Raw genomic sequence first — 23,394 nt, 5'->3', positions numbered from 1 at the left:
GGTAACATCTATGGAAAAGAGTACAGTCGACATTTTAGCTGGGACCCTTCGGCTGAGTTCCGCCAGCATTTTGTGTGTCTTGCCAGGAAGCGACATCACTTGCTACACATTAGACATGAAAAACGAATCACTGATGCAAGCGCAACTTGACAGTGGAAGTGGCCAGTCGAATTTCTGCAATGGCCACATTTAATTTATTCATTATTTCAAGATCAGAGTCTTTCTGTCGAGACCAGCATTTATTGTCCACCTCTAATCACAATGAAGAAACAGTAATATATTTCCAAGTTAGGATGGTCTGCAACTTGGAGGGGAATCTGCTCCTAATGGCCTGGAGCCCTTCTTGGTAGTAGATGTTGTGGGTTTGGGAGATGCTACTGGGATCGGAGAGTGACCACAGTGCAGTTAGTAGATGGCAGATGCAGTGTACTTGTGAGGGAGTGTGGGTGGGAGTATTTGCTCACAGGGTGCGTGTGAAGCGTCTAGTGCAGTAGTGTAGTATTGCTTGTAGTTAGTGCATGCTGCATGCTGTATGCCACATGGTGCTCTCTGCTTACAGTTATTGCCGCTAGCCTTCTTAATAGAGGATGAAAAGAGGAGCTCAGTGTGTAAGCCTCCTCCTGCCAGTACAGAACCTCTCCACAACCAAGACCTCTGCAGTACCTCCTCGGGGCCACACACGGAAACTGGGTATCTTACGGTCACAGGCTAAACTACAGGGGATCTCGGAGCAGCAGTGGGCCGCAAGGACGTGGCATGCAGCCCACCACTGTGTGTCCGACAACCACTGTCCCAGGTATGGGCAAATAGCCCCACTGCCTTGTTGGTAAGTCTGTTGAGACAAGGCTAAGGGAGCACACCCTGACAGAAAAGCAATGCGCTGGTGGCGCGCAATAGGCGGGTCTTAACAGACCAAGGACTTGGCAGCCTCCTGCAGCCAAGATGTGGGATCGGTTGTCCTGGGATCACCCTTGCCACCGGGATTTACCTCATCATGGTGAAGATAATGCTACTGGGGATGGCGCACCCCCTGTGGCACTTTAAAATCTTCCTTGCGCAGGTCTCCACCTCTGACCACGGTGAACACCACCAGGACCTTACATATGGTTGAAGTCTGACAGTGATGGGGTGTCTGGCAACAGGAGCAGGTACGAATGGACTGGGAGCTCCTAGTCAGAACCCTGCATAGCAGCGGCACAGGGTATTTTGTTGCTAGCAGCTGGGACTGAGTGGCAGCTGTTTTTGGCAGACCCCTGTGTGACTGAGCAGGCCTACTTAGGGACCACACTGCTCATCCCAATTGGAGAAGGGTCTAGAAAAGGTGGCCTAAAAATTGCCCATTCAATCACTCACCTGGATAGGTTACTGCGCCTATCGGGTTATTGAACTACTGCGGTCCAAATAAGAAACAATACAACCTAAAACTGGCAACATGGAATGTAAGGACTCTCCTGGACTCATATAGCATCTCTGACAGACCTTGCTGGAAAACAGTCTTGATCGCGTCTGAGCTGAGGCGCTACAACATCGACATTGCTGCCCTGAGTGAGACCAGGCTCCTGGATAAAGGCTCTTTAACAGAGGAAGAGATGGGTTACACCTTCTTCTGGAAAGGTTTCCCCCCAGGTGGACAACATCTCCACGGAGTAGGCTTGGCCATCAAGAACACCTTTCTACCAAGTCTCACAGAAACACCTGTTGGCATTAGTGAAAGACTAATGACCCTCCGTATCCCCTGGCAAAGAAACATTATGCCACGCTTCTCAGTGCCTCACTCTGTCATCTGAGAATGAGGCCAAGGAATGCTTTTATCAGCCACTGGACGAAGTTCTTTGCCGGATCACTAAAAATGACAAAATCCTTTTGCTTGGGGACTTCAGTGCTAGGGTGGGACAGAACAACAGGATAAGGAGTGGAGTGCTAGATAGGCGTGGTATTGGCAAGGTGAATGCAAATGGCATGAGGCTACTTACTCCTTGCTGTGAGCATAACCTTACCATAACCAACACCATCTTCCAGCAGAAGGCAAAATATAAGACCTCATGGATGCACCTTCGCTCTAAACATTGGCATATGATCGACTTCATCATTGTGAGACGTAGTGACATCAACGATGTTCTCATCACCTGTGCCATGAGAGGTGCAGAGTGCTGGACTGACCACCGTTTGATTGTGGCCAAGCTCCATATGAAAGCGCGTCCCCCCTTGCGGCTACAAAAACACAATACAAAGCCGCTAAATTGCAACTGCCTGAGAAATACAGAAGCAAGAAGTGAGTTTCGACGCATCCTAGCTGAGAAACTAAGGGAGCTGGAACCTTGTCTGAGCTCAGAAAATATCATGGAACAACAATGGACCTAGATCGCCTCTGCGTTCTATGAGGCAGCAGCCGAATCCATCGGCCATAAGAGCAGGAACCACCAAGACTGGTTTGATGATAACTCCGACACCATCCACAACTTGCTTAAGGACATGCACAAAGCATACTGGTCAACTTTAGACAACCCGTCATCCACCAGCCTCAGGCAGCTCGGAGGAAAGTTGCAAAAGGCAATAGGGGCCATACAAGATGAGTGGTGGACTGAAAAGGCACATGAAATCCAGTCCTTTGCCGATAATAATGATATGCGTAATTTTTACAATGCTGTCAAAACCATCTACGGCCCCATAAGTCGATGCGTTCCTCCTCTGAAAACAGCAGATGGTCTAACACTTCTGAAGAATCAGAATACCATTCTGCTGAGGTGGGCTGTGCATTTTAACACCCTGCTTAATCAGGACTCTGACGCAGACCCAACCATCCTGGATGAACTGCCTGAACTTCCTCCTATCCACGACCTCAGTCTACCACCAACCTTCCAGGAGGTTCTATCAGCTGTCTATTCCCTTAAGAACAACAAGTCCCCTGGCACTGACAATATCCCTGCTGAGTTACTGAAGAACAGAGGGTACATGTGTATGCGCACCCTCTACCAGTATATCACCAAGGCTTAGACTGATGAGAACATCCCACTGCAAAGGAGAAATGGAAACATCATTGTCATTTTTAAGAACAAGGGTGACAAAGCCATCTGCAGCAATATTAGGGGCATATCACTCCTTTCTGTTGCTGGAAAAGTCCTGGCTAAGGTGATGCTTCAGAGACTCATCAGCAACATCACCGAGTCAATGCTGCCTGAATCGCAGTGTGGATTTAGGAAGAACAGGAGCACGATTGACATGATCTTTACAGCCTGGCAGTTTCAGGAAAAGTGCCGGGAGCAACATCAGGACCTGTTTATGGCCTTTGTCGACCTCTCCAAGGCATTCGACACTGTGCAAAGAGAGCTCTTATGGGATGTCTTCCTTAGGTTTGGCTGTCCCAATAAATTTGTTAACATCCTCCGCCAGTTCCATGATGCTTGGGTGACCATAGGAAGACAAGAGTCTGACCCCTTCCTGGTACACACAGGGGTGAGGCAGGAGTGTGTGCTAGCACCAGTGCTCTTTAACATCTTCCTCGTGTGTTACCAAGCTTCTCCACAACGAGATTGAAGACAGCAGCGGCGTAGCAGTGAATGTCAGATTAGATGGCAACCTCTTTGACATCAGGGGGCTCCACGCAACCACCAAACTCTGTACAGAGCGGGTCCTGGAGCTGCAGTATGCAGACGACTGTGCTCTTGTGGTCCACACTCCGGAGGATCTTCAGACTGTCCTTGCTGTGACGGTGAGAGCGTACAGCAGGATGGGGCTGACTGTCAATACCACCAAGATAGAAGTGGTTTGCCAATGGAGTATCAGTGTCCCACCCACTCTACCTGCCTTCACTGCTGGTGATGAAAAGCTGTCAGTAGTGCCATCTTTATACTTTACTTTATACTTCATACTTTATTGTCGCCAAACAATTGATACTAGAGCGTACAATCATCACAGCGATATTTGATTCTGCTCTTCGTGCTCCCTAGAGTACAAATCAATAGTAAATATTAAAAATTTAAATTATAAATCATAAATAGAAAATAGCAAAGGGAAATACATCTTTCAAATATCTGGGGAGCATTCTCTCTGAGGATAGTGGCATTGACAACGACATCCAGAGCCGCATTAAACAGGCATCAGCTGCCTTTGGGAGACTTCGGCATAGAGTCTTTCCGAACAGGAGCTTTCGTCCCTCCACAAAGGTCACGGTATACCAAGTGGTCTGTGTCACCACCCTCCTTTATAGCTGTGAGGCTTGGGTAACCTACAGCCGTCACATCAAGTCCTTGGGGTGCTTCCACATAAGCTGTCTCCAGCGCATCCTGGGAATTACCTGGCGTGAGCGGATGCCTCACACTGAAATACTTGTAAAGACCAACTGCAGGAGTATTGAGGCCACGATCACCCAGCGTCAGCTGCAGTGCTGGGGCACGTGATAAGGATGCCCCCATGTCGGCTACCCCGCAGAGTGTTATACGGCTAGCTACATCATGGTCCATGCTCAGCTGGAGGGTTGAAGAAGCGCTATAAGGATCAGATGAAGAATGCTTTAAGGAAGTACAAGATCAGACCCAAGGACCTGGAGGAGGTTGCTGCTGACCGTACCACTTGGCGACAGCTGTGTAGGGACGGGGTTCGTATTCTGGAGATGGAAAGAAGAACCAGAAGACAGCAGAAGAGAGCCAGGAGAAATGCAGCCATGGTTGCCACCACTACCACATATACATGTCCCACCTACAACAGAGCTTGTGGGTCCACGATAGGATTCACTGGAGCTTCTGCTCAGTGGTGATTCCTCGGCAGTTTATGGTTTGGGAACTGTGCTGTGGGAATACCAATGAATATTAGTCTGATACTGCCTGGTTGGAAATGGTGATTGTCTTGCTTGTCTGTGGCACCAGTGTTACCTGTCACTGATCAGCCAATGCTAAATGTTCTCCAGCTGTTGCTGCATACAGGTCTGGATTGCTTTATTGTTGAGGAATGGCAAATAGAACTGGGTATTGTGCAACTATCAGATCCTGTGATGAAATGGAGTTCACTGATAAAGAAGTTGAAGATAGAAAGGTCTAGGACATTACCCTGAGAGACTCCTGCTGTTGGTATGACTGAATGCCAATAACAGCAATGACCTCCCTTCTGAGACTCCAGTCACTGGAGTGTTTGTCTCTCTTGATGCACGTTGAACTGTTGTACAGGGGCATCTTGATACCATACTCAGTGAGATGTTGCCTTGATATCCAGGGCAGTTATCTCTCACCTCTCCACTTGAATTCTGCTCTTGGTCCAAGTTTAAACCATTGAGGTGTGGAGCCAAGCTGTCCTGATGTAACCCAAACTGGCCATCAGTAAGCAGATTATTGCTGGGACAGTGTTGCTTGATTGTACTTTTCTACACACTCAACTGCGGACTGGAAGTAGACACATTGGTTGGCAATTAACCAGATTAGATTGTCTCAATTTTAATGAACAGGATATAACTGGGCATTTTTCTACTTTCTCAGGTAGGATCCATCCTCAGACTCACTTATCTCTCATCCACATCATTTCCCTTGCAAATGCTATAACCAATAGGCCAATTTACTCCCAACTCAAGTTTCGTTTTCCCTTGCACTCAGAATGTTTGATCCAGTCTAGAACTGACCAAAGTTCCTTTCAGCTAAAGAATGAGAAAATAGTGAATGGGGGGAGATCACCATTCATCGCCCTGACACATGCCCAGACTCCTTTTGTGAATTTTTCAGCAGAAAGATTGAGCATCAGCATTCTGACACTGTGTGGTACAAACAAGAAGGATCCAAAACATAAAAAACAATATTTAAAATATCTCCAATAGCATTTAAAATTTGAAGGAATTAAATTCTGTACTAAGTAAAATAAATTATCAATGCAATTGAGTTATTTGTACTAAGATAAATCATGGCATTAAAGTATGCAGTTACATTTAAACACACACACCCTGACCTTTCTGGTGTGCCTTGTGAACCTTTAATAGGTACCTGTATTTTTAAAATTTATTTTTGGGATATCACATCACAGTTAAGGCTAATATTTATCCATTCTAATCATTGAGGCAATCAACCTTTTTGAATACCTGAAACACTGTTTTGAGGGAGTTCTATGTTTTTGTTCCAATGATAAAAAAGAACAGTGATTAATTCCCAGGTCAGAAAGGTCTCCAGCTGTTGAATACTCTTTACTGCTTAGCAGGAGAGTCTAGGAGGACCTTGGCAAGTTTCTGCAGTGCAGCTTGCACATATCACCTGTAGTATCCACTGTCCAATGGAAGTGGAAGGAACAAATACTTATAGTCTTCCACTTTCTTCTGGATAGTGCTGAATTTCTTGAGGATGCTGGAACTACACTCATCTAGACAAGTGGTGAGTATTACATAGAAAATAGGTGCAGGAGTAGGCCATTCGGCCCTTCGAGCCTGCACCGCCATTTATAATGATCACGGCTGATCATCCAACTCAGAACCCCACCCCAGCCTTCCCTGCATACCCCCTGACCCCCGTAGCCACAAGGGCCATATCTAACTCCCTCTTAAATATAGCCAATGAACTGGCCTCAACTGTTTCCTGTGGCAGAGAATTCCACAGATTCACCACTCTCTGTGTGAAGAAGTTTTTCCTAATCTCGGTCCTAAAAGGCTTCCCCTCTATCCTCAAACTGTGGCCCCTCGTTCTGGACTTCCCCAACATTGGGAACAATCTTCCTGCATCTAGCCTGTCCAATCCCTTTAGGATCTTATACGTTTCAATCAGATCCCCCCTCAATCTTCTAAATTCCAGTGAGTACAAGCCCAGTTCATCAAGTCTTTCTTCATATGAAAGTCCTGCCATCCCAGGAATCAATCTGGTGAACCTCCTTTGTACTCCCTCTATGGCAAGGATGTCTTTCCTCAGATTAGGGGTCCAAAACTGCACACAATACTCCAGGTGTGGTCTCACCAAGGCCTTGTACAACTGCAGTAGTACCTCCCTGCTCCTGTACTCAAATCCTCTCGCTATAAATGCCAGCATACCATTCGCCTTTTTCACCACCTGCTGTACTTGCATGCCCACTTTCAATGACTGGTGTATAATGACACCCAGGTCTTGTTGCACCTCCCCTTTTCCTAATCGGCCACCATTCAGATAATAATCTGTTTTCCCATTTTTGCCACCAAAGTGGACAACTTCACATTTATCCACATTAAATTGCATCTGCCATGAATTTGCCCACTCACCCAACCTATCCAAGTCACCCTGCATCCTCTTAGCATCCTCCTCACAGCTAACACTGCCACCCAGCTTCGTGTCATCCGCAAACTTGGAGATGCTGCATTTAATTCCCTCATCCAAGTCATTAATATATATTGTAAACAACTGGGGTCCCAGCACTGAGCCTTGCGGTACCCCACTAGTCACCGCCTGCCATTCTGAAAAGGTCCCGTTTATTCCCACTCTTTGCTTCCTGTCTGCTAACCAATTCTCCACCCACACCAATACCTTACCCCCAATACCGTGTGCTTTAAGTTTGCACACTAATCTCCTGTGTGGGACCTTGTCAAAAGCCTTTTGAAAATCCAAATATACCACATCCACTGGTTCTCCCCTATCCACTCTACTAGTTACATCCTCAAAAACTTCTATGAGATTCGTCAGACATGATTTTCCTTTCACAAATCCATGCTGACTTTGTCCGATGATTTCACCGCTTTCCAAATGTGCTGTTATCACATCCTTGATAACTGACTCCAGCAGTTTCCCCACCACCGACGTTAGGCTAACCGGTCTATAATTCCCCGGTTTCTCTCTCCCTCCTTTTTTAAAAAGTGGAGTTATATTAGCCACCCTCCAATCCTCAGGAACTAGTCCAGAATCTAACGAGTTTTGAAAAATTATCACTAATGCATCCACTATTTCTTGGGCTACTTCCCTAAGCACTCTAGGATGCAGACCATCTGGCCCTAGGGATTTATATGCCTTCAATCCCTTCAATTTACCTAACACCACTTCCCTACTAACATGTATTTCGCTCAGTTCCTCCATCTCACTGGACCCTCTGGTGTCCCCTACTATTTCTGGAAGATTATTTATGTCCTCCTTAGTGAAGACAGAACCAAAGTAATTATTCAATTGGTCTGCCATGTCCTTGCTCCCCATAATCAATTCACCTGTTTCTGTCTGCAGGGGACCTACATTTGTCTTTACCAGTCTTTTCCTTTTTACATATCTATAAAAGCTTTTACAGTCCGTTTTTATGTTCCCTGCCAGTTTTCTCTCATAATCTTTTTTCCCCTTCCTAATTAAGCCCTTTGTCCTCCTCTGCTGAACTCTGAATTTCTCCCAGTCCTCAGGTGAGCCACTTTCTCTGGCTAATTTGTATGCTTCTTCTTTGGAATTGATGCTATCCCTAATTTCTCTTGTCAGCCACGGGTGCACTACCTTCCTTGGTTTATTCTTTTGCCAAACTGGGATGAACAATTGTTGTAGTTCATCCATGCAACCTTTAAATGCTTGCCATTGCATATCCACCGTCAATCCTTTAAGTGTCATTTGCCAGTCTATCTTAGCTAATTCACGTCTCATACCTTCAAAGTTACCCCTCTTTAAGTTCAGAACCTTTGTTTCTGAATTAACTATGTCACTCTCCATCTTAATGAAGAATTCCACCATATTATGGTCACTCTTACCCAAGGGGCCTCTCATGACAAGATTGCTAATTAACCCTTCCTCATTGCTCAAAACCCAATCCAGAATAGCCTGCTCTCTAGTTGGTTCCTCGACAGGTTGGTTCAAAAAACCATCCCGCATACATTCCAAGAAATCCTCTTCCTCAGCACCTTTACCAATTTGGTTCACCCAATCTACATGTAGATTGAAGTCACCCATTATAACTGCTGTTCCTTTATTGCACACATTTCTAATTTCCTGTTTAATACCATCTCCGACCTCACTACTACTGTTAGGTGGCCTGTACACAACTCCCACCAGCGTCTTCTGCCCCTTAGTGTTACGCAGCTCTACCCATATCAATTCCACATCTTCCCGGCTTATGTCCTTCCTTTCTATTGCGTTAATCTCTTCTTTAACCAGCAACGCCACCCCACCTCCCCTTCCTTCATGTCTATCCCTCCTGCATATTGAATATCCCTGAACGTTGAGCTCCCATCCCTGGTCACCCTGGAGCCATGTCTCTGTGATCCCAACTATATCATAATCATTAATAACAATCTGCACTTTCAATTCATCCACCTTATTACGAATGCTCCTTGCATTGACACACAAAGCCTTCAGGCGCTCTTTTACAACTCTCTTAGCCCTTATACAATTATGCTGAAAAGTGGCCCTTTTTAATGCTTGCCCTGGATTTGTCGGCCTGCCACTTTTACTTTTCTCCTTAGTACTTTTTGCTTCTACCCTCACTTTACACCCCTCTGTCTCTCTGCACTGGTTCCCATCCCCCTGTTGTGAACTAACCTCCTCACGCCTAGCCTCTTTAATTTGATTCCCAGCCCCCAACCATTCTAGTTTAAAGTCACCTCAGTAGCCCCCGCTAATCTCCCTGCCAGGATATTGGTCCCCCTAGGATTCAAGTGTAACCCGTCCTTTTTGTACAGGTCACGCCTGCGCCAAAAGAGGTCCCAATGATCCAAAAACTTGAATCCCTGCCCCCGATCCAATCCCTCAGCCACGCATTTATCCTCCACCTCATCGCATTCCTACTCTCACTGTCGCGTGGCACAGGCAGTAATCCCGAGATTACTACCTTTGCGGTCCTTTTTCTCAACTCCCTTCCTAGCTCCCTATATTCTCCTTTCAGGACCTCATCCCTTTTCCTACCTATGTCATTGGTACCTATATGTACCACAACCTCTGGCTCCTCACCCTCCCACTTCAGGATATCTTGGACACGATCAGAAATATCCCGGACCTTGGCACCAGGGAGGCAAACTACCATCCGGGTCTCTGGACTGCGTCCACAGAATCGCCTATCTGACCCCCTTACTATCGAGTCCCCTATCACAACTGCCCTCCTCTTCCTTGCCCTACCCTTCTGAGCTACAGGGCCGGACTCTGTGCTGGAGGCACGGCCACTGTCGCTTCCCCCGGGTAAGCTGTCCCCCCCCCCCAGCAGTACTCAAACAGGAGCACCTGTTGTTAAGGGGCACAGCCACCGGGGTACTCCCTATTACCTGACTTTTCCCCTTCCCCCTCCTAACCGTGACCCACTTGTCTGCCTCCCGTGGCCCCGGCGTGACCACCTGCCTGCAACTCCTCTCTATCACCTCCTCACTCTCCCTGACCAGACGAAGGTCATCGAGCTGCAGCTCCAGTTCCATAACGCGGTCCCTTAGGAGCTGCATCTTGATGCACTTGGCGCAGATGTAGACGTCCGGGAGGCTTGGAGACTCCAGGGCCTCCCACATCCGACACCGAGAACAGCAAACTGCCCTCACACTCATACTGCCCCTCTCCTCAAATAACAACAGAAAATGAATGCCAAACCTTCCTCGCCTGTTTCCGCCTAAGCCCATTGAGCCGAAGCCCTTAAGTCTTCACTCTGCTCCCGGCTCACTCCGCAGCCCGCAAACTACGCTGCCCGCTCTATGAGGCTCTGTTCCTTTTAAATCTGCCGCGCTGCACTGCCCGACGTCACACGCCTGCGCAGTCCCGCCTCTCAGAACGCCGCTGGAGAAAAAAAATAACGAAAATTTCAAAAATGTCTTTCTCGGCACTCCCACTCAGACTCTCAGACTCCTTCTTCGAATCATCTATGTTCTGATGTGACTTATAGGTAGTCGAAGTCTCAGGAGGCAAGTACTCACTCAAAAGTACCCACTGGTTCGATTGTGTTTTTGAACAATGATATGGATGGCGTGGGATCTGGTGACAGTAATACAGTCCAGCATCAATATGGGGTATAGTCCGCGAGCCAGGACCCCAAATTTGGGCCACCGGTACCATCTGGGGAGAATCATTCTTATAGTGATTTTTGGCAAGTATACACTCCTAGTGCTAGAAAATATGTGATAGCATTGCAGTGGTGCTAGCTTTCTGTGATCCCATGGTGCTTTGCCTGTGATAAGATGAATTATGCCAGGTACCTGTCCCCTAACTTTGCTCAGATGATGAACCTCCCAGAGAAGAATCCTTCTGTGTGTGAGGTCTTCAAGACAGGCCAATTCTCAGTGCAGTTGTCAAGTAACAACCCCTTTGGGCAGATCCCTGTGGACCAGGCTATTGAAGCCACAGTGAACAAAGACACACAAACTCCTGGAGGCACATCACGGTTCAGCCTGAATGCTGGAGCTATCAAGCGTTACTACATAACAGCTGAGCACCACAGTGCATTCCTGGGACAGTTCAGGGAGATGGTGCAAGGCAACAAATCAGAGCTTTGTCATGTGGAGCTACAGCGGCCACGAATCCAGAAAGGCGAGGAAGCAGTTTCAGCAGTGGTTAGCCTCATACATGAATGGGTCAACCCATTTGCAGAGGAGCGAGACCTCATTAGCATCTCTACGGCAAAGGCAGCCCCCAAGGACATTGCCTTCGACCTGATGAAGGCATATGAGATTGGTGAGCAATGCTATGCAACCTTCAAGGATGAGAGACTAGAGGAAGACCAACCAGCAAAGAAATTCCATGACCCAATGAAAACCAACAAGCTGAATACATTCAGTGATATGTGTAAGAACAGAGAAGTGAAATCATATGGGAGGGCGATCATCTTGAAAGCAGACAGGTCTTTGTTTGGACGCATCATAATGATGGCACAAGGGTGCAGTCTACGTATGGAGGATATCCTTTCTCATCCCATTGGACCAGTGCCCTGGGACCTATCCACACCAGAAGGATTGCTGAGAAAGACAAATAAAGCTACTTTAGCCTCCACCTTGCAGAAAAATGTAGCAGTAGAAGAGCAACTCCCAGGAAACTCTGCTACAGTGGTTGATGGAATGAACTTGGTCCAAAGAGTGAAAGTTGATCAAGTTACTTTCAGAGATGTTGCCACAACAATTCTGGGTATGGCTCTGAGGGAAGCCAGTCAGAGTAGCAGAATGGATGTTGTGTTCGACACATACAAGGAGAACTCTATCAAGAATAGTGAAAGTTCTCTACGGGGTGAAGAGACTGGTCATGAATTACAAGGTATCACAGGCACACAGATGGTGAGGCAGTGGAGGAGCTTCCTGACCAAAGTCAGTGACAAAAATAGTCTCATTGGCTTCATCGTCCATGAATGGAGGAAGGCAAAGTACAGAGCAAAGCTACAGGAGAAGATTCTGTATGCAACTGTGAATGACAAATGTTACAGAATCACATCTCAAGACAGTGAGGTGTCAGCTCTTCAGTGTCAACAAGAAGAAGCAGATGCCCACCTACTTCTCCATGCTGCCCATGCCACAAGAGTGGGATACCAATCTGTAGTGATCTGCTCAGAAGACACAGATGTCTTTATCATGTCTTTAGCATTTTGTGACAAGATTGAGGCCCCATTGTCCCAGAGGTGTGGCACTAGAACCCGTACAAGGCTTGTAGACATCAGGAAGGTTGCTGCCACTGTTGGTATACAGGTTTGTAGGGCTCTCATTGGGTTGCACGCATATACAGGATGTGACGCTGTAAGTGCTTTTGCAGGCAAAGGGAAGACAAGTGCACTAAAACTACTGACCAGCAACAGGGAAACACAGGACATATTCTTAGAGTTGGGTCAGGAATGGGACCTCTCCCCAGAACTGATGCAACAAACTGGAGGCATTTACATGTCTCCTGTATGCCCCAAAAGCATCGACCACCAAGGTCAATGAGATCAGGTATCACCTTTTCTGTGCCAAAAAAGGTGAAATCGAAAGTCATCAACTCCCACCATGCAAGGACTGCTTAACAAAACACGCACAGCGAGCCAACTACCAGGATGGTATATGGAGAAGATGTTTGGAGAAGGACCCACAAGTGCCAAGCCTTGTTGGCAAAGGATGGAAGATGGAGAGAGAAGAGGAAGCTGAACAGTTGGTGGTGCACTGGACGGAAGGCCAGCCAGCACCCGATGCCGTCCTGGATCTACTGGCCTGTAACTGTCCAAAAAAATGTTCACTCCCAAGATGTATGTGTGTTGCAAATGGCATGTATAGACTGGCAGACACATAAAGCTACCACTGGTGCAATGCTATCACATATTTTCTAAGTCTAGAGATGTATACCTTGCCAAATATCACTATGAGCATTATTCCCCTCAGATGGTACCGACCAACCCTACTGGCTCACGGACTAGTAGTTAGATTCTTACTTAGTGTAGAAGATCACAGACTAATGCTTGTCACTTGCCACATATCAAACGAAGCCTGACTATTATCTTAGTGTCACTGCATTTTGCAAGTCCTTCTATATAATCTGATGACTTTCAAAATGGAGTGAGACCAAGACAATACTCCATCTCCAATGAACATATTCATTTCTGAATTACATTCAGCCTGCTGAAGCTAGGCTGAGGATTTTGCCTGACGAATAATTGTCCTAGGATTGATAGACTGGTCTCCAACAACCACAACCACTTTCTTTTCTTTCAAACCTGCCAGTGTAGAATTTGCCAACTAATTTTTCATGAATTTGACTGCTGTATTTCTTGGTGAAACATTGGCACATGAAGCTTTATAAGCAGCAGGATGACTTAGACAATAACTCCTGATTTAGGCACTTCACTCTGTTTTTGAATACACACGTTGTGATGTTCAACTTACTCCATTATGGTGAAGGCTGATAATTTTTTTCCTGTTATTTTCACCTTAAAATCCTAGCTAACCTTTTTCAAAATGTTACTACAAACTCAATTTTACTCATTATTCTTCTTTAATCCAGCACTGATCTTTAGCCACACATTCTTGTAAATAGGGTAGAGATACATCTCTACCAAAGGAGGTACAAGGTGCTCTTTCCCTCCGCTAGCCTGCAGGTCACCTTGAGCAAGATGTAGCAGCCACTTAGCCCCTTCCCTGATCAGGGTCTCGTAAAGCCATGGGAGCAGGTGGTGGATGGTCGTATGAGCAGCTGGTTCATTTCATGACCACTAATGCCAGGTAGATAATCTCTGAAGAGTATTGATAATAGCTGGGGTCACCCATCTTGTAAAGACACTGCCCAGAAGAAAGCAATGGCAAGCCACTTCTGAAGAAAAACTTTCCAAGAACAATCATGGTCATAGGACCATGATCGCCTATGTCATAAGACATGGCACAAAATGAATGAATGAATGACTTCTTGTAAATACATTGAAAAAATGTTCTTAGTTAAATGCTGATGTAGAATTATATGTTATTGTTGCAGTCAAATGAGTACCTGAAGAATTTATATAAATTTCTGGAATATACATTGGAAAATGTACATATGTCAGAAATAACAGTTTCCTCCCACACCTCAAAGTCTGTTGGTTGGCAGGTGAATTGGCTGCTGTATTACCTCTGGAGCAGATGAATGGGACAAAAACAGAAGAGTTATTGGGAACATGAGAGTGAATAATTCAATTGGAAGTGGCAGAATGTGATTGCTTTGCGAGATGGCATAGAATCAATGGGCCAAAAGGTCTCTTTCTATATTGTAAGGAAATATGTAAAATATGAACATATAGAGAAATTGCAAAGCACATAGTCAGATGTTATTCAACCAATAAATGGTAAGTGAAAATGCCATTAAAGGCAAAAATTGCAACTGCAAAAATTTATTAATCAATTGCATGAAACAAGCAGTTACGTTGGATGCCCAATAATAGGATACTTCCTAAATGGATTCATTGGGTTCACCCCATGACGTGATTGACACAAATGTGATGCCAATTCCATCCTGTTATTGTCAGTTGAACCACGTAAAATCAAACCCATGCAAGTCACTAACATAGTATGTCCAGTTACTTGCCAAGCTCCCTGTAACTCTAATTCAGTCTAATTCTAAATTATGTCGTGTTTGCAGAATTAAAAAATAACAATATATGATAACATAATAATTTATTTTTTCATAGACAATTCTAACAATTTATTTTTCTTGTGGATAACTCTTCCATGCTGAGTTTTAATTTGGATGCAACAAAGCTTCATTTGTTGCAGAGATACCGAGTCACAAAGATGCTCATAACAGAACACAGCCAAGATCCAGAAGGCAAAGGTTTTGTATTTTTGTGCTGCATCATGGAAAACTTGCACACTTGTTATAAGGTTATCCTTAGTCAGTATTGGTCTGTGCCAACCAGATAGAACCTGGGGCAAAAGAACCATTGTTGAAAGATGCACTATGTACCACTGTTCATCACATTGGTGATGGATACTTATCTGTTTCCTTAGACCATTTCAAAATATCCATGACAGTGTACAGTCAATGATGAGACAATGTTACATGGCATTTTGCATTTTGGTGGGGTGCCATTTGCAGAGTAGGAAGCCTCTCTAGTTAACCTGTTCACTGTGCTAGTGAGAAACCAGCAACCCTCCTTCTTGTTGCTTCAGAATGATGCTATTACAACTCCCTTCTGTCCTCTGAAGGTCAGTCTGCAGAGGCTGTGGAGCTGCATTGGGCTGGAGGAGAGTTGTGGGTCCCTCTGTAGCTGGTGATTCCATAAAACTAGAAACTGACTCTACGGAGGATTCTTCAAGCCATGGTCACCCCAAAGCTGTACCTTCATATATCTGTAAACAGAAAAAAATGTATATGGTTTTAATATTAAATATTCAAGTATTTCCCTCTTTAATCAAAATTGATTTACTTTAAAATAATAAGCAGGAGAGTAAGCATTTCTGAGATAAAAGGTATTTCTATATACAATAACTTATAATTTTAACTTCATGAAAGATTGTTATTTACCTGTGGTATTTTACAACGGCATGTGAGTAAAATAGTTTCTCGTTAATCATTTTTGTCCAGTGTTGCTTTTTCTTGTCCACGATTGTTCTCCATTCCCATTGCATAACCAGATTTGAAACCAGTGGCATGGTTTCTTTCTCATTCTCCTTGGTGCCATTCTTAGTTGCTGCAATTGTCTACAACATTTTATCTCCGTGTTCTGTCATTTGTAATTGGTTTATTTCTAAGGAGTTTCTTAGAGTGCCTTTCAGAGTTTGCTATCCAATAAGTGATTTCTCTTTTCCATTTAATCACCAACTTCTCTCATCGTTACGACAATTTATGCTTCTTTTAATCAAGATTATAGTGGTCACTTTCAAAATTCTTCTCAAGGTTCCCCCCTTGGTTCCAAAATGTCACCCTCCCTGCTTTTACTTATTGCAGCATCTTCAGTACATTGTAATCCCAGAACTGTGCAGCTCTCTCAAACATCTGAGTCTTTCAAAAGAGAAATTCCTTGATGTAAAATACTTCTTCTCCTGTATGATACTTAATTTCTACCAAGTTCTGGCCAACAGGCTTTGAACCATACATAGTTTTTCCAATGAATCAGAAAATTATGTTTTTTCTTTCACTCAATTGATACACTATACTATTTTCTTCACAATCTCACTATATGGCAAGGTTTGTTTTTAACAGTCTACTGAATGAGAAAGTGGAGTTCTGCAACAATGCAGGAAGTCATTGCTCCAGCTTACTAGTATTAGATCTCTGAATGAGCTTTCCAACAGTGATAATTCAGATTCAATACCATTAACAATAAAAATAGACTAAGAGTAAAAGTTCTCAATTGGGTTCTGATTAAATTTTCTGGGTTGAAATAGAGTTATAAAACACTGCAGCACAGAAGCAGACCTTTCAGCCCATCTACTCCATGCTGAACTATTAATTTGCCTAGTCACATTGACCTGCACCCAGACCATAGCCCTCCATACTCCTCCCATTCATATTCTTATCCAAATTTCTTTGAAATGTTGAAATCAAACCCTCATCCACCACTTCTGGTGGCAGCCCATTCCATACTCTCCCACCTTCTGAGTAAAAAAACTCAATAGTAAGGGGTACAGATAGGCATTCCTGTAGCCACATTTGCAACTCCAGGATGATATGTTGCCTCACAGGTGCCAAGGTAAATGATGTCTCAGAGTGGATACAGAACAGGGGAGAGGGGGCAAGGTGAGTAGCCCGAGTTATGGTCCATATAGGCACCAGTGACATACTGTAGGCAGGAGCAGGAACGAGGTCCTGCAGAGGGATTTTAAGGAGCCAGTTAAATTCAAAGAGCAGGACCTCCAGGATCATATTATTGTCCCATGTGCTAGTGAAGTGAGAAATAGATACATAGTGCAGTTCTATACATGGCTAATGAGCTGGTACAGGAGAGAAGGTTTCAGATTTAAGGATCATTGGGCTCTCTTACAGGGCAGGTGGGACATGTAAACAATATGGTTTGCATTTGAACTGAGAAGAACCAATATCCTCAGTGGGAGTTTTGCTAGTGCTACTCAAGAGAGGTAGGGGGATAGGAACCATTCTAGCAGGTCAACAGATGATAGGGTTGTGGCCAAGAAAGATGGTATGACAAGGAACACTGACAGGAAGGAGAGCAAGGGGAAGATTAACAACCATGGTGGGATTGATGGGCTGAAATGTGTTTACTTCATTGCTGAGTATTATGGGTAATGAGGTTGAACTTAGTACATTCCATGGACTAGTACATTCTATTACAATGTTGTTGCCTTTCCAGAGACTTAGTTGTGCAAGGGAGCTTAATGTTCCTAGGTTTCACTGTTTTAGATGTGATACCAAGGAGAGTAGAAGAGGTGGAGGGGCTGCACGACTGATAAGGAACAACGTTACCATAGTACTTGAAAGGGCACATTGCAGAGCTCATTCACAGAGGCAATTTGGGTGGAGCACCAAAATAAGAAAGCTGTAATTACAGTGGGTGGGATTATACTACAATCTCTCCAATAGCCATAAAGAGGAACAGATATGTCGACAGATTATGAAGAGGGGAAGAAACAACATGGTCATCATATGGGGGAATTTAATTTCCCCAGTATTGAATGGAACTTCCTTAATACAAGAAGCTTAGATGGGATATGATTTCTTCAGTGTATACAAGAAGGATTGAAACAGAATGTGGGAGTTCAGCTAGCTGAAAAAAAGTACTGGACCTGGTTTTTGGAAATGAGCCAGACCAAGTGACACATCTGATAGTGGGTGAACATTTTGGGAATATATTTTAAGGCAGTTGTAAGGATAAAAACAGATCTCACATTAAAGTATTAAACTGGGGATGGCAAATTACAACAGGATAAGTCGGGAGCAAAGGGGTGTTGATTGGAAGCAGCTGCTGTTTTATAAATTCATATCTGACATGTGGGAGCTTTTTAAAGACCAATTGATCAGTGTTCCGGATTAGCATAATCCAGTAAAGAGTATGAACAACGTTGGTAAAGTAAGGGAATCTTGGATGACCCATGAAGTTCTTAATTTAGTCAGGAATTAATTGCTGATAGAGAGCAGAAATGATCATCATATTTTGGTAAGTCCCTGGATGAACACTTAATGTGATAAAGCCTACGTGGCCTTAGACCAAGGACTGTGATTTGGAAGTAGAATAAATAGCTCTTTATCAATCCACATGAACACAACAAGGTGGTCTCAGGACCCACAGCACCAAGTTCAGAAACAGTTATTACCCCTCAACCATCAGGTTCTTAAACCAGAAAGGATAACTTCACCCATCTTCACTTGCCCCATCACTGAACTGTTCCCAGAACCTGAGGACTCACTTTCAAGGACTCCTCATCTCCTGTTCTTGATATTTATTGCTAATTTATTTACTGTTTTATTTCTTTATTTTGTTTTCTTTTTGTATTTGCACAGCTTGTTGTTATGTTTTGCACAGTAGTTGCTGTCCGTCCTGTTGGGTACAGTCTTTCATCAATCCTATTGTGGTTCTTGTATTTACTGTGTATGCCCACAAGAAAATGAATCACTGTGTTGTACATGGTGACATACATGTACCTTGATAATAAATTTACTTTGAAATTTAAAGACAAAGATGAACTTTGCTCTCACCACTGCTTCTGATGTGACTATTGTGTAAGAAAAAAAAACACCTTTCTCCCTTCAAACTTCCGCTAATGCCCCACCTCCCCCTCGTACCCCATCCTTATTTATTCATATACACACATTCTTTTTCTCTCTCCTTTTTCTCCCTCTGTCCTTCTCACTATACCCCTTGCCCATCCTCCGGGTTCCCCCCCCCCTTTTCTTTCTCCCTGGGCCTCCTGTCCCATGATCCTCTCATATCCCTTTTGCCAATCACCTGTCCAGCTCTTGGCTCCATCCTTCCCCTTCCTGTCTTCTCCTATCATTTTGGATCTCTTTCTCCCCCTCCCACTTTCAAATCCCTTACTAGCACTTCTTCCAGTTAGTCCTGACGAAGGGTCTCAGCCCAAAACGTCAACTGTGCCTCTTCCTATAGATGCTGCCTTGCCTGCTGCATTCACCAGCAACTTTGATGTGTGTTGTTTGAATTTCCAGCATCTGCAGAATTCCTCGTGTTTGGACTTTTCTCCCTCTATTTTTCTCATTATATCAGTTACTTCTTGTTGATCTTCCACCATTCTCCATCCTTAAAAGTGAGCTTAATCAAAATTCTGCTGGCTTTATTCTAACTTAATAACAGTTATGTTCTACCATCACAACAAGTCAACAGCAGATGCCATTTCATTGCCACTTCACTCAATCCTGGAACATTGGACAGTGAAGACACATACATCAGGATGCTCTTCATTGACTACAGCTCAGTATTCAATTCTATCATCCCCTCAAAATTAATCAATAAGCTTCAAATCCTAGGCCTCAAAACTTCCTTGTGCAACTAAATCCTCAATTCCCTCACTTCTAGACCGGACTCAGTTTAGATCGGCAACATCTCCTTCACAATCTTCCTCAGCGCATTTGCTCCACAAGGCTGTGTGCTTAGTCTCCTCTGCTCGCTTTATACTTATGACATTGAGGCTAAGCCATAGTCTAATGCCATACTTAAGTTTGCTAAATTCCATTGTCGTTTGCCAAATCAAGGGTGGTGACGAATTACCATATAAGAGTGAGATTGAAAATCTGGCTGAGTGGTGCCACAACAACAACCTCACAGTTAATGTCAGCACGACCAAGGAGATGATTATTAACTGCAGGAGGAGGAAATTGCTGATCCATGGGCTAGTCCTCATCGGGGGAATTGCAGGTGAGGAGGGTCAGCAACTTTAAATTCCTCGGTGTTATCATTTCCGCGGATCTATTCTGGGTCCAGCATGAAAGTACTATTATGAAGAAAGTATGGCAGTGCCTCTACTTTCTTAGAAGTTACTGTGATTGGAAGTGTACTGTGATTGCCCACAAAAAAAAAATGAATGTCAGGGTTGTATATGGTGTCGTAGATGTACTTTGATAAATAAATTTACTTTGAACTTTGATCTTAAACCAAGTCCTATTCATTCATTACACTGGTCTCCCATTTTACAAAATCATATATACCCAAACAATATCTCACTTACTACTTAGTCCTGTAAACCTCTTCTCTCCAACACTCATATTCAACAGACTTTCGCCATGGGACATCCCCAATTGTAATCACTCCCTCACTGGTGACCATGCCTTCAGCTATTTCTCTCTCAAGGTCTGCAATCATTTACCTAAACTTCTCTCTGCTCTTAAACATGGTTCTTTAAACCTTTCACTCTTCACGCTTTTTGCCATAACTCCTAATGTGATTCTCTGCCTAATTTTGGATGATGACTCCAGCACAGCTTATTAAAAACGTAACAATTTTAAAAGAACTAAACAAATATATTCAGTTACTAACTAACCAGTGGAAGTAGCTTTTGTCCCAGTTACTTTACAAAGTTCCTTATAAATATGAACGTCTCCCTCCTAAATAATCCATATAATTTCACAGAATTTACAGCAATTTATACTCTACACAAGTGTCTTTTAATCTATCATATCTTAAACTATTAGTTCTTTCTTCCACATCTTTAACTTGTTTTCCCTTAACTGCATCTGTACTTTTCCACTACTAAGTGGAAGGAAGGTGCACAGCATTATCTATGCAAGAACATTTCTCTTGTATTCCTTATTGGATTAACAAAAACCTCTCTTGCATTACCTTCTTGTTTAGCTTTACAACAGCTCTATAGTTTTAAGGAACTTTAAGAGATTACCAATCAACTTTCATATTCACAGATAAATGAGACCCCATTTGTTCAGTCTTTACTGATAAGAATACCCTCTTAGTTGTGAAGTCATTCCCATCAATCTGTTTGCAGGTTCTGCAGAATCTTTTAATTACTTGGGGAACATAAATCCATGGAGTATTTATGGATTCTGCAGCTTGTTTTGATACAAGTTTAAGATCACCTCTGTATTAAAATTCATTTGCTAAATAGTGCTACTCCTCAAATTTATTAATTTCCATTTATAAATATTGTCATCATGTACTTTGTAATACAATAGATTTTAAAAAGATAAAGATCATCTTTATTTGTCATGTGTACATCGCAACATCAAAACATACAATGAAATGCGTTGGGGATGTGTTGGCCCGCAAGTATCACCACACTTCCAGCACCAACATAGCACGCCCACAATTTACTAATCTTAACCTGTATTTCTTTGCAATGTGGGAGTAAGCCACCATATTCGGAGTAAACCCACGTAGTCACGGGGAGAACATACAAACTCCTTACAATCTTATAGCAGGCACACTGTAAAACGTCGCACTAATCGCTTTGTTGCTCATAATGAGCAGCAGCAAAGTTGTACAAAAATAATTTGTACCACTACATTCTGCATTATTGAGGCACTCTCCGTCATTGTACATGGGAGATAATTTTTACAGATGCACCATAGAAAGCATTCTATCTGAATGCATCACAGCTTGGTTTGGCAACAAAAAAACTTCAGAATTGTGAAAGCATATCAGTACATCATGAAAACCAGCCTCCCCTCCTTGGATTCTATCTACATTTCTCACTGCATCAGATAGCCAGCATAAATGTCATCTACTTTGTTATGGCCTTGCACTTCCTCTGAAATTATAACTCCTTATTCTGCATTCTGTTTTTGCTGTTCCCTTGTACTACCTCAAAGTACTAACATGAAGAAATTATCTCCATGATGGCATGCAAAACAAATCTTTTCCACTGTACCTCAATACATGAGACAATAATAAATCAATTTAAAGTTAAAAGTGACACAACATGCATAAAAACCATATCCAAGACGCTGTATCAATTGCCTTTTAGCACTGGTGACATTAAGGTTGAAATATTGTTACATGGAGCATAGCATATATAGTCTAAAAGTTGGACAATTCAGTGATACTCTGGTGACAATAATTTCATGCTCCATTTAAAGAATGAGAAATCACCCAAGGCAAAAGTTCTTTTTATTACTGGATCAAGTTAAGAGTTTGAATACTATCCTTTGTTGTCTTATAATGATGAGATAACTTCATGTGCTGTGGTCATGGTAGCAATTATTTTATAACAGAATGGTTTGCAATGCCATTTCAGAGGTGAGCCCAATTTTTATACAAAACAGGTGTTGAGGAATATTATAGACCCATTTTAACTTCTGCCATTTACCAAAAAATGTCAGACCACACAGTGCTGGGGGAGTCTCTACTTCTAGGATTGTTCTATGGCGTTTCATTCTTGGAAAAAGGATAAAAAAATCTGAGAGGAGTTCTATGCTTTCCTTATAAGCACATAGTTGGGTCACTACTGACTCCCCCACCTTCCTTGTTCCTTGCCCTTTGTAACTGTGGCAACAAATTAAGTTTTTGTATTTAAAAAATTAATGAAAAGGTTTTTTTTTCACTCCTTGCCAAGCATAAAAGGGTAACATTTTCTGTTGGGTAAGCAACCTATGTGATTTCACGTTCAACTTAGAGTTAAAACCATCCCTTAATATGGATTAATACTATTGTTTGGACTAGAGCTCCATGTAGGTCACAATCACAATGATCTGGTCATATCTCATTCGAGGGACAATAGTGAGCCAATTGGCCACTGTAATAACAGGATGGAATCTCTCATCTTTTTGTTGCTAACCCTGACTTCCTCAGTTCAATTTCATAAAGGGGGAAAAAAACAAAGCGGCAGATGCTGGAATCAGAACCAGAAAGAACTCAGCTAGACAAGCAGCATCTTCAGAGTGGTTGCTGACTTAACATTAACTAGTTTGTCCTTCTACTGCTTGACTGACTGATTTCTTCCAACATTTTCATTTCCGTTTCACAACTTGGCTTACTGGAAACTGAATGCATAATTTTTGGGTTACAAGTCCAATACAATCACCTTCACATGTGTGCGCATAATTTAAGCATCATTTCATACCCAGAATAGAACCTATCGTTTGGTAAAAGGGAATAATTCTGACATTTTTAAAAATATCTGAATAATTTTGAACTGTATTTTCACAAATGTACTCAGAACACTTTATGTCCTTACTCCAAATACACAAAGAAAAATAC

General features: G+C 43.2%; 1 protein-coding gene across 1 annotated transcript in view; it reads right to left on the bottom strand.

The window, feature by feature from the left end:
• The window catches only part of abat (4-aminobutyrate aminotransferase), a 193,663-nt gene that overhangs the window by 29,891 nt on the left and 140,378 nt on the right, over positions 1 to 23,394 (bottom strand). The window lies entirely within an intron of this gene.

The sequence above is a fragment of the Mobula birostris genome, chromosome 9 (genome assembly GCF_030028105.1).
Source record: "Mobula birostris isolate sMobBir1 chromosome 9, sMobBir1.hap1, whole genome shotgun sequence".
In the NCBI taxonomy this organism is placed as follows: Eukaryota; Metazoa; Chordata; class Chondrichthyes; order Myliobatiformes; family Myliobatidae; genus Mobula; species Mobula birostris.
The sequence above is the reverse complement of the archived record's forward strand: the minus strand, read 5'-3'. Positions and strand labels throughout refer to the sequence as shown.